The sequence below is a fragment of the Dendrobium catenatum genome, unplaced genomic scaffold, assembly GCF_001605985.2.
Source record: "Dendrobium catenatum unplaced genomic scaffold, ASM160598v2 fragScaff_scaffold_716, whole genome shotgun sequence".
NCBI classification, from domain to species: domain Eukaryota; kingdom Viridiplantae; phylum Streptophyta; class Magnoliopsida; order Asparagales; family Orchidaceae; genus Dendrobium; species Dendrobium catenatum.
The window spans coordinates 17543170-17556006 of NW_021319178.1; the positions used below are offsets into that span (position 1 = coordinate 17543170).

Consider the following 12837-nt stretch of genomic DNA (forward strand, 5'->3'; position numbering starts at 1 on the left):
CTGAGAATTTAGCATGAGTGTTGACATTATAGAAGAACAACATTAGGTAAACTAATAGAATCTGCATTTTTCTTTTTTTCCCATCATGCTTCCATGAGAAATATGTGTTGTGCCGAAAAAAATAATGTAATCCGCACTCTTAAGCATAAAGAAGATGAATTGTACTAAGGATAGATCGAGTTTACTTTTTGCAGCCTCAGTATATGAAGGCAACTAGTCATGGGTGAGTAAATAATACAATGAAGATAGCAGATTGGAGAAAGTTCACTAGAAATCGCAATAAACATGCAACGCAATAGCCTACACTAATAAAAGAAACATAAAAATGCAAATACATTAATGGGACAATGATGTGAAATATAATAGGAATGGCAGGAATTTAATAAAAATATGTTCAACTTGCTAATTTTAAAATTAATAATTCACCATATTAGATTATAGTATTTCTTAGTTGTAGTTGTGCTTTGCCATGCAGCTACAAGAAAGATTATCATGACAATTTAAAATAACAACAAATTTATAGTAAAGCTAAAGGCATAAATAATAGAAATCCACCGTTTAACAAATAGAAATTTCACCATGAGTTCCCCTCACTCTCACTCTTGAGGCGGTTTTAACGAAAGAATAATTTTAGCAAACTTAAAGATGCCACCAAAAGACTGAAAATGCCTGCAATATTTCCCAACGAAATGTTAGCCGGAAGGGAAGAAGTTGGTGGATGTCCAATAACTCGCCACTATCCGGAGATTTGGTGTTTGTCGATGGCAGTCGTCAAGGTGAAAAGGATTTGGTCGAAGTAGTCGTCGAAGGTGTCGTCGATCTCCAAGTTGAGGTTGAAGAAGGGAGACCGAGGAATATTTACTCGTCCTTGAAAATCATACAAGAATCCATGATCGTGCTCGGAATCGGACATTCATGGGGGAAGTAGGCTAAGTGGTAGTGTATCTTCTTTCTTGGGAGGTATGTGAAGCAAGGGAGAAGAGAGGTAATGGAGGGGAGGGGGGCTTAGGGGTTTCGGCCAAGACTAGGAGAGACCCTTTTAATTTCAAGTTTAGGGTTACAAAGGGAAGTGGAAATAATTCAAGAATCTGAAATTTTATTTCAAATTTTGGTTGAATTAGAATGGAAGAATTCAAAATTTGAATTCCAAAACAAAAGGGGAAAGAGGAAGGGAGGGGTAGTTATTATCTCCTAAATTTGAGTTACAATTGGAGAAGGGAATAATTAGGCGAGAGAGGAAAGAGGGGGCCGGCCAAGAGAAAGGGGAAGGGATTTGTCTACATTCAATGAATGTGCCTAGGTGCAATGAATGTTGAAATTGAAATTAATTCTAATTTAATTTCGTATTAGGAGTGATTTAGGGGGTTTCCTAAAATAGATTTACTAATTAGAAAAGGTTTTGAATTTCAAATATCATTTGAATTCAAAGTAATAGACTTTCCAAATTAATAATAAGATATATTAGGAAGGTGTTTAAGAGACCAATTGAATTTGAAACAAATGTTTGGAGGAGGAGGGGCCGGCGGCTTAGGCTTGGATTTGGTAGGCCAGCGGCTTGAGGAGGAGCTGGGCTTAGGTTCGGTGGAGGGAGAGGGTGGCGATGAGGCTAGGGGTTGTATGGTTTGGTGGGTATGGGAGGAGGGGCCAGCGGCTTGAGGTGGAGAGGGGAAGGAGGCTGGCGGGGATGGATTGAGGGGAGAGGGTGGCTGGATTTTAGGGGGATGGTGTGGGTGGCCAGTCGTATGGGTTGAAGGAAAAGTGAGGTTGAAAATAAGAACGGATACAAACCGCGAGCCCGGAATCCACCGGCGGCTAAAGGGAATTGCTTGGCCCTCTCTTAGGGTTCTCTCTATTCTCAAGAGCTCACAATCAAGAGAAGTAATAAGTGCTGAAATTTTATTCATCAATCATCATCATGCAATAGTGAAGACCTCTATATATAGTTCTTAAAATAACAAGAGATGCAAAGACTAAAACGCCCTTTGACTACATCATGAACAAAGCCCTCATAAGGATACAATGGTAAAGACTAAGAAACAAAATAAAATAATACATAAAATACTTCATAAATAAAGACTCTGAATCGTAGCCGTCGATCTATGATTCCTCCAATGATAGACGTGCTGGAATCTCCTGCTGATGTACTCATCAGACAAAGTTAAAAAGTTATATTGTGCACTCTTCTACCTTTCTCTCGAGCATCTCCTCCATCCAGAATTCATGATCCTAAACGCAATCATTAATAGATCATTTCAAAGGGAATGGAAGAAGTGCATATACAAGTCTTCACCTTGACAATTATGGCCAGTATTGCCGTATTGGAACTTTTATTACATGCATATTAAGACTAAAAATAATTAAATCTATATCGACATGGATGAAACAGGATATCTTAGTGCATAGGATTTCCTATTATTAGTCTAGGATAAGATGCACAAAATCTTGAACACATTCCTTACAAGTTAAAGCAATGTTTGCACTGAACTAAACAACGTACATCCAACAAGCACACAGATTTGAGGAAAGAAGAAATTTCAGCAAGCAATCAATAAATTTACAAGTCTCGGTAATTTCATCTACAATCATTGAACTTCCCCAAGTCAGCGGTCAGAAAATGTGAAATCTCGCAAAAGCTACAATTCCTAATCCCGTAACAAGAGTTAAAGAGCCACAGATCCTACTTGCTACAATATCAGAAAACAAATGTCAAGCTACAGTATGCAACAGTATCAAACCAGCATACTTGAAGAAAATCCAAACAATAGAGTTGTAAATTAACAGCCCAAAGAAGAACATGGCCCAATTTGGCCCAAAACGTCAATGCGCCAAATTTAGATTTCACGGCTAAGTGAAGGACCAAATAACAATGAATAGGTACCAACAACCAGTCAAGTATACAACAAATAGAATGAATTGCACCAAACCAGCACAAGAACCGAACCAAGCCGCAGGGCAGAAAGGCTAAAACATTAAAGAGCATAATCCATTCACACAGAACATCATAGGCATGTTTAACCCAAAAGTAAAACTAAATTCTGAAAATCAAATAAAATACTAACAAAACATCAACTAAAGTCAAATAAAAAACCCTAAATATAAATTTACATCATTGGACGGAAGAGACTAAACTTCAATTCAGCTTTGGGATAAATTTAATCTCCCTTGCTACGGTGGTTGGAACATTCCCAGTTGGTGCACAAAAACTTATTCATTTACATTTTTGGTGGGAGCTTGTAATTGTGATTACAACAAAGAAAAAAAACTGTATTCCAAAAAATGTTTTTAAGCAAGAACACGGTATAAATGCTTCAGCCCAATAGAGCTTTTGACCACAAAAAAGGGACAAACCAAATGCAAGAGGCTCCAATGCAGGATTTGGGGTTGATGAGTGTGAAAATGACAATCACTACCAATACTGTGTAAAGCTGCAGCCACTACAAACACTGCAAAGTTGCAGCTTTACACACACAAATCTCAACCCTTAGTTTATAACTAACACAAAGAATCTCAACCTTACATGTGTAAAGCTGTATACACTTGTTTCTATATATATCATGTACTCCAACTATTAAACAAATGACATGAAATGAAAAACAAGTTTACATGGAAATAGCTTTCCTCTTCATTTTCATTTCCGGTTACTGTTCTTCGTTTTACATATTTTAGTCATTGTGTATAGCTGCTGGAATACACATTTCTATATGGTATCAGAGCAGACGTAACACCCTTTTTCTTTATCTCTTATCTCCAATGGCCTACTGCTCTCTATCTCAAACTGGCGATCCTCTTTTTTCTTTTTCTCTTATCTCCAATGGCCCACTCCTCTCTATCTCAGGCTGGCGATCCTCTCAAGACAACCTCAGCCAAAAGTGTCCATTATGAGGACATCCGACCGTGAAAAGTTTATCAGAGAAGAGGTTAGAAGTAATCTACTGACCATGAGGACCATTTATTTTTTAGTTATTATTTGTATTTAATTTATTTATGCATTTTTTTTCATTTTTACACTCACTTTGAGGGAGTATGTCAAATCTGTGACCCCCAAGGGGCACTTCCGTCTTCTAAGGAGTTGTGTATTGTATTTTGGCCTATTTATAGCCCCCTTTCTCCTCTTTACAGAGAACGATGATATGATGAAAAAGAAATTCTACACCAACTTTGTGTTTGTGAGAGTTGTTCTTGTGGAGAGCTTGATAGTCCCTAGGTGAGGGCAAAGTTAATATTCCCATCGGACAGCAGGAGCCTCTGTCGGGCTCTGGTTGTCCATTCTCTCCTCCAGACTAATTTCACCTCCTTTCTCCTAACCGCCGCCCCCAAACTCCTCCTCTTTTCTCTTCTTGGCGTGAAAACCACCCCAGCCCCTTTTTCACCATCGGCCCCCCCCCCCCCCCCCCCCCCACCCCCCCCCCCCCCCCCCCCCCCCCCCCCTCCCCCCCCCCCCCCCCCCCCCCCCCCCCCCCCCCCCCCCCCCCCCCTCCCCCCCACACCCCCCCCCCCCCCCCCCCCCCCCCCCCCCCCTCCCCCCCCCCCCCCCCCCCCCCCCCCCCCCCCCCTCCCCCCCCCCCCCCCCCCCCCCCCCCCCCCCCCCCCCTCCCCCCCCCCCCCCCCCCCCCCCGAGGCGGGGGGGGCAGGGTAGGGGGGGGGGGCCCGCCCAGAGGCCATCTTTCCCCCTTCACTTTTGGATTCAAATTTTCAAACTTAGGCATTCAAGTACTTCCTAAATTAAATCCCTCTAAATTTGGAAAAGTCTTTAAAATTTCCAAATTCAAATGAATTTGAATTTGAAAGTTATTTCCTAAAAAAAAAGTTATTTTAGGAAAGCCCTTAATTCATGTTTTATTTGAATTTTAAATAGGAATTGATTTAAATATCCCTTCTCATTTTGAAAGTTCCAAATCTAGCAACCCATAAATCCTCCCATTAAATCCACTCCCCTAAGCCTAGCAGTCGGCCCCACCCTTTATCTCCTCCATTATTTCCTTTCCAACTTGTGTTCCAAATCAAACCACCCATCAAGGTGCTGCCCCATCCTTTCCCTCTTTATTTTGGAGATTCAAACTCAAATTTCTCCAATTAATCTCATAAATTAATGCTGTCATTAAACCTCAATCCATCCGAATTGATTCTTGATTTAAATCGCATGCCACCTAGGCAAGAGAATTAATTCAAGATTTTTTCTAATTGATGTCCCTACATTAAATTGACCTCTAAATCCGGAATTACTCCCTCCCCCTTCGCTCTTATTTGGCTCGGCCACTTAACCCCACCACCCTCACTCCACTTCTTCTCTTATACTTGATATTTCACCTAAGGAGGAAGAAGTAGATCCTCCTCCCTTGAACAACTACATTCAAACTCCTAGAGCATTGCAACCCTTTAACGACGAAAATGAGTGTTTGTTCCAAAACAAACCACAGATGAACATCTCCCCGTTCCTGAAGAGCATGGGAGCACAAGTTCAAGAGCTTGACGAAGTTCCATATCAAGATTAGAAACTTGACGAAGGTGAACCCCTCTCAACCTTTTTTCCTTCTAACTTCTCCTCAATCGTGGCATCATTTAAGGTTTTGAAAGCTCCTCCGCTTAGCCGTTATGATGAGTATGTGTGAGGGATCTTAATAGTGACTAGTCTTATTGTTAATCTAGGAATTTCTTTTGAAACCCCCAAGTTAAGCAAAGTTGGATTTACTTTATTTTATTTTGTGCTCCAAATTTTATTTTGTAATCAATTGCCTACGCCTAATCATTTCTCTATTGTTTTCAATCTATTGTTTAATCTGTAGGAAGTTGAATAACTGTTATTGCTCCATCACAAAATGTGTAATTTCAAAGTTAATACATTTGCCTATGCATGTAGTTCTACATCAACCCACCATACCTTAAAATTTGTCATCTCCAACATCCACACCATCAAGTCATTGCCACCATCTCGAAGCAACATAATGAACTATCTATGTCAGTTTCTACTTATTTATGTTCAAATTGTAATGCCTCAAAAGGCCATAAACTAGTCTTCAGAAAATCTACTAATTCCACATCTACTTCTCTTGCTCTTATTTACTCTGATGCATAGAGACCTTTCCTAGTTATCTTTAATCAAGGCTACAAATATTACACTATCTTTATTAATGACTTCTCTTAAACGAAACAAAATCAAACGAAACAAAATTATAACATAAAAATGCTATTCTCATAACAACCGTCAAGTGGTTTCCTCACATGCAACGAGAGTAGGAAAATATATGAAAATAGTGCTTAGGCTTGCAAACCGATGGTCCACCACTGCAAAATGGTCCAATGTCCTACCAAACTCCTCCGGCAAATGTCTCCCAAAATCAGCCAACAAACAACTTCCAAATGCTCAAGAAGAAGGATACAGGTGGAGTGGAACTTGCGTAGAGAAGAAGAGATTAGAAGCCAAGACGAAATAGAGAGGAGGAAAGGGGGGTGGAACAAGCTCTCAAGCTTTTCCAAGAGAAGAAACCCTCAAGTTTTTAGTAAAGACTTTGCTCAAATATTCAACAACCTTTTCATGACAAAATCCACTCCTATATATAGCCAAAAAGGGAAGCCAAACAACCAACATCAACCTCCAACCAAACCAATCAAGTAAGGGGAAGAAGAAGGGCAAAAAGACACCACCAACAGCCCCCAAAAATTGCACAGAAAACAGGAAGGAAGCCACAGGAAACAAAGCCAGAGAGCCACGGGAAACACAGCCAGGGAGGGACCCGAGGAGCCAAGCCAGGAAACGAGACAGAGGAAGACACGGGAAAAGCAGCCAGGGAGAAAACCAAAAAGGCAACCAGCCCACGGCTTTAATTCACAAGGAAGAAACCAAGGAGACACAATAAGGGGAAGAAACAAGCTTCACTCCACATACCTTTATGAATTTATGAGCTAGGAAGTGCAATTACTCCTCCAAATAATGAGCTAAACTTCAGTTCAAGTATTAATGAGCTAGCACCAAGTAGAACCCAACTTTTAAGCTCAAAACCAAGCAACCAAAGCCCAACCCGAGAGCAGCCAAGGCCCAAACCGAAATATAGCAAACAACCCAAAGGACAAAAAGAACCAAAATGCTAGCAAACCCAAGCCTTGCCATGCCCAAGCACATCCTACCATGATCATTGGATGTTCTCCATCATTGAATAGCTTTTAAAAAAACATAAAACACAACTGATATTGTTCAAATTACATCAAAACAAAACAAACAAAAAACATAAATGCATCAACATCTATCCAATGCTCAAAATCTAGGATGTCAATGGACATACCATACCAAATATCATTCCAACGACACAATATCACGCTTCAAAGCTCAATTAGTAGATCAAGGTCATCATCAAGAACACGGCCTTAACTACACTGAAACCTTCAATCCAGTTGCAAAAATGCCCTCCATACGTGTATTACTCACTATAGACTTAAACAAACATTAACCAATCTATCAACTTGATGTCGCTAATGTATTTCTCCACGGCGACCTCAAAGAGACTATCTACATGAATCAACCTCACGGTTTTGAAGACAATATAAATCCAAACCATGTTTGCTGATATGCCGCCGGCCCAGGAGTGGCCGGCTGGACCGGTCCATATTCTAATTCACAGCGCAGGAACAGAGCAGGTGGGGGGGGGGGGACTGTAGTAGAAGGCCAAGCTTGTCTTAATTGAACATATTAGGAAGGAAAAATTAATATGAATATGAACAGGGGAAACCCACCCCCCCCCCCCCCCCCCCCACCCCGACCGCTTTAAATGTTAATTAGAGAAGTTTATTATTGTCCTTTATGATTAATTTTGTTTGATTAGGAGATTGGGGGGAAATTGGGATCATCTTGAATTTGAGTTTTCTCTTTGAGATCTAGGGTTTGTCTTGGCTCTTGACATTGCCAAAGATAGTGGAGAGTTTTTCCTTCCTCTCAAATTGAAGGAAAATTGTATCTTGCAAGTGCTTTTCATCTATTATTGAAATAAAAGTGTTTGCTTTGTTTCCCTACGATTTTCTATTGCGTTTCTCTCAGTTTTTCCACTGTTTGGGCTGTGTACTCGCTGCGGACCAGCAGTTTTTCTTTGCTTAGGTACTTGATTTGGGTTAGGTTTACTTGTGCAAACGAGTATTTCCTATCATTTGCCTACTTCACAAAGCTCTATATGGTCTAAAACAAGCCCCAAGTCAATTGTTCACAAATCACAACCTTCTCCAATCATCTCCAAGCACTTGGCTTCACTTACAGGAAAGCCAATCACTCCCTTCTAACATTCTCTAAACATCACATTCAAATCTATATGTTCATATACGTGGACGACATCCTCCTCACTGGTAATGATACAACAACCATATCCAACCTTATTCAACAACTGAGAAAATGATTCACCATAAAGCAGCTCGGCATAGGCCACAATTTCCTTGGCATCCAAATTCAATCACTCCCAACCTCATAATTTCTATCTCAAGACAACTATGCCCCTCCTGAGTTGCAATCCAATTTCCACTCCGACCTGCACCAAAACATTCACTATATCACCAATCAACCCTATATTGTCCAACCCACATACCTACAGCCAACTCACTGGATCTCTCAGTTCCTACTACCTAACTATCACACCCACCCGAACATAGTGATGAGGACATCGAAGATCAACGACTACGATCGGATCTATTTATTTTGATATATTTTATGTATTTGATTTGTTATTGTTCTTTTTCCCTTTCTACCCTCATTTGAGGGCTTTGTCTTATGTTTTCCCTAGGGGCAATTGTGTCTTTTATTTTCCTTCATTGTATTTGGCTATTTAAGCCTTCTCCCTCCTCTTGGAGACGGGATGATGATTAATATGAAATTTTCAGCTTATGCTTATGGATCTCTTTTTGGATGATCTCTTAGTGAGTTCGTGAGAGGAGAGGCCCAAGTGGGGCAAAAGCAATACCCGTCAATCTTGGTGGATTCCAAGGTTCGCGATTCTCTTATCTTTCTTTCTTTTATTTTCTTGCATCGAATCCCCTCCCCAATCTTCCCACCCGCCGGCCTCCTACTCCCCGTCCCCTTCCCCTCCTCCCAAAACCGAGCCCACCTTCACTGGTCCACCGCCCCCTTAGTCGCCCCAAACCGCCGGCCAGCCCTCCCCTCTCCCCCTCCACTTGTTCCACCCGCCAGCCCATCCACCATAATCCTTCAAATTCGAATTTTGAAATTCAAATTCTATCACAAATCATTTCCTAAATTATCTCTATGTGATTTAGGAGGGAATCCTTGTTGGCAATCAATTTATTTTGAATTTCAAAACTCCTTCTGATGCGGACATCAGACCCTTAATGTTCCATCAGGGACGTGGCCGATGATCGACGGCTATGATGACGCCTTTTTTTATTTTAATTATATGTGATCTATTTATTTATTTACTGTATTTTTCCATTTATGCCCTTGCTTAAGGAATTAGTTCTTTGTAAGCCCCGAGAGCATTGTTGTCTTTTATTTTTTTCCCTTCTTGTATTTGTCTATTTAAATCTCTCCTCTTCTTGGAGAAGGGCTAGTGAAGATTATGAATGAAAATTTGTTTTTATTATCTTGTCTTCTTCTTCTTCTTGTGGAGAGTTAGAGAGGAGAATGAGAGCCCAAGGTGAGGGCGAAAAGCAATACCCACCAGTCATTGGAAGAGTCCGTGGCTCGTGGTCTATCCCCGACATCCGATCCCCTTCCTTTCCCCCAACCCGCCGGCCTTAGCCTCCTCTCAGCCGCCGGCCGCCCCACCTCCACCGCCCGTCCAAGCCAAGCCCATCATCGGCCTCACTTCCCCATTTCCCCTTGGTCAAATTCTGAAATTCAAATATGAATTTCAAAACTTTCCTATTTTGGAATTCTCTTAATTAGGAAAGTTTTCGAATTCTCGTCAATTTGAAATTCAAATTGAAGTGGATTTCATGATCAATCCTCCTAAAGCAAACAAGCTAATTTTGGAAGGATCATAATTCACTCCCACCTCCCTCTCCCTCTTGAACCCGTCGGCCACCTAGGCTTCCCCCCACTAATGCCACATTAACTCCCCCTCTCTCTCTAATTAATTTGAATTCAAATTTCAAATTAGTTCCCTCCTATTCTATTCAAAATTTGAAATTATTTTCAGATTTGGATGGAAGCATTTCTCTCTCCAATTAAACTTAAATTCTGCAATTAATATCCATTAATCCCATCCTACAGCAGCCGCCCCCCTAGTGGTCCCAATTTGGAATTAGTTTGAATTCTAATTCAATTCCCACCCTCTTTTTGAAAACCTGAAATTTATTTCAGGTTCCCTGTTACGTTTTCCCTCTTTGTCCGAAATTTTGTATCAAAACTGCTGGATTAATTCCTGCATTAATTTCTGGACGTTACCTTGCTGCCCTGGAATTCCAGCAAAGGAAATTTCACTGTGCAACTGCCAGAATTTTCCCCATTGTTGCCCAACGTGTGCTGTCCAGATTTTCTCAGCCAAACAACTTGCTTCCCAGCCGCTGAGAAGGATCCCCAACTGCTGTCCAAGACTCCTTTGACTCAAAACTGCTGCTGTCCTGAACTTCAGCCTCAGGAAAACTGCTGTCCAAGATCAAAACTGCTGTTGTTTTGTATTTCTGCGCCACTTCCCGGCTGTTCCATGCTGCGGGGAGGCTCTTGGTTGCTGCCCACATCTTCTGCAGCATTCAAACGATCTTGTCAGAGTGTGCATATCTCTACTTTGGGTAAACTCTACCCCAACTCTTTTATCTTCTTAGTTTACTTCTCCAACATGGTTATATTTTGATTCACAAGGATGTTGTTGGTCCCTCCGCTAAAGCCTAGTAATAGGAAGAGTTGAGTGAAGGTTTCCTTGTAGTAGCTAGTCTTAATGTTAACAAAGGGATTTATTATTGAGACCATTCACGTATGCAAAAGCAGATTAAATTGATTGATTTTTATGCTCTCAACTTCTATGCACGTAAGTTAACCAACGCTATTTATCACTTTAATATTTTATTTTATCGTTCAAATCAACATGAGATCTTGCTTATTATTGTTCTCTAAAACTTAAGCGTGCAAACTTCCTTAATTTAATCATCCATGCTTGTACGTTTCACATCACCTTCCTATGTGAGTTAAGTTCCATTAGGAAGTTTCTTATAATTTGAATCAAATCTGAAATTAATTTCAGATTTGATTATAACTGCATTAACCTCCTTGGGGCCCACATATTAATCACAAAACCCCTCTCTCTCCTCTCTACATGGACGGCCCCCTCTCCCTCATACTTTCTCTCTCCAATTATCATTAATTGCTCTCTATTAATACTCCCTCATTATCTCCCACAATTCCTCTCTCTCACTTAATTCCTTTCAATGAGAGTTTGAATTCAAAATTCAAATTCTTTCCCTCCGAATTCACCTAATCTGAAATTAATTTCATATTTACTAAAACTCCATCTCCCCTCCTAATTAATTTGAAATTGCTAACATGCCACATAAGCAAGGGAAATTAACTCCAAGATCATCTCCATAGCTGCCCGCCTACTTTTCCACTTCATTATCCAAGTGTCTGTGCATCCAACAAGAGGAAATCGCTGAAACTCCCCTCTCTAGCTTACTGTCCAGATCCTTGGACAGGTTCCATAAGCTGAACCTTAATATTGGAGCCTTGAAAGCTGCTGTCCAGACACTGCCAATTGCTGTCCATAGAAATTCTGCTTCTCTTCCTGCTGTGCAGCCAGTGGGGGAATCTTAGTGTGCTGTCTTGAAGGTTCAGATTGCTGCCCACAACACCAAGAAGGTCGTGGTTGCCGTCCACTTCCTCTCCAGCACCCAAACAGCCGCCGAAGCTTCATATCTTCTATTTCTTTGGAGTTTCCAAGTGCTGGACTGCTGTCCAAGTCTGCGAAGTTGCTGTCCAGAATTATTTCAAGTGCCAAATTGCTGTCCCGACCTTCATTGCCGCTGTCTAAGACGTCCCTAGCTGCTGTCCAGCCATTTTGTTGACCTTCCATGACTTTTCCACTGTCCAGAAGGTCTCTGATCGCCATCATGAAGGCTTCCAACCCTGAACTTGTTGTTCACTCTTCCCCAAGCTCATAATCGACCGCACCGGAACATCGTAACTCCCCTTCTTTGAGAAAACTCTCCCTCCAAACTCTCTTATCTTCCTAGTGCACTTACTACTTGTGGTTATATGTTGATTCACGACAATCTTGCTAATTCTTCCCCGTTAAAGCCTAGTAATTAGAAGAGTTGAGTGAGGGATCTCCTAGTAGTGACTAGTCTTATTATAGCATTGGGATTTATGGTTGAAAACCAATCATGTATGCAACGTCACATTAATTGACTAGTTTGCAATCTTAACTTCCACGCATCACGCATGTGATTTAGCCTAAGCTTATTTTATGACCTTATCGTTTTATTTTGTCGTTTATCATCAAGAGAAAGCTTATAATTATTGTGCTCTAAAAATTAAGCATGTAAACTTCCTTAATCTAATCATCCGTGCATGTACGTTTTACATCACATAGCCTACACAGTTAACCTCTTATGTCAACACATGCATAATCCTCTACCATCACACAACTACCAACTGAAATGACTATCATCAAAGACACTCTTCACTACGGTCTACCCATCTCCCACGGACCACTACACCTCACCTCCTTTCACAACACTGGCCGGGCAAGCAACACTACAACCAGACGCTCCACCTCAGGATACTATTCCTTCATAGGCAATGCCTTAATATCCTGGAATGTCAAGAAGCAGCCCACTGTTACTAGATCCTCCATAGAAGCATAATATTGTGCATTAGCAGCAGCTACAACATATATTATCGGGCTTCACAAGCTC

General features: G+C 41.1%; 1 protein-coding gene across 2 annotated transcripts in view; it reads right to left on the minus strand.

The window, feature by feature from the left end:
* LOC110105919 overlaps positions 1 to 12837 on the minus strand; it is a 44534-nt gene that overhangs the window by 17948 nt on the left and 13749 nt on the right. The window lies entirely within an intron of this gene.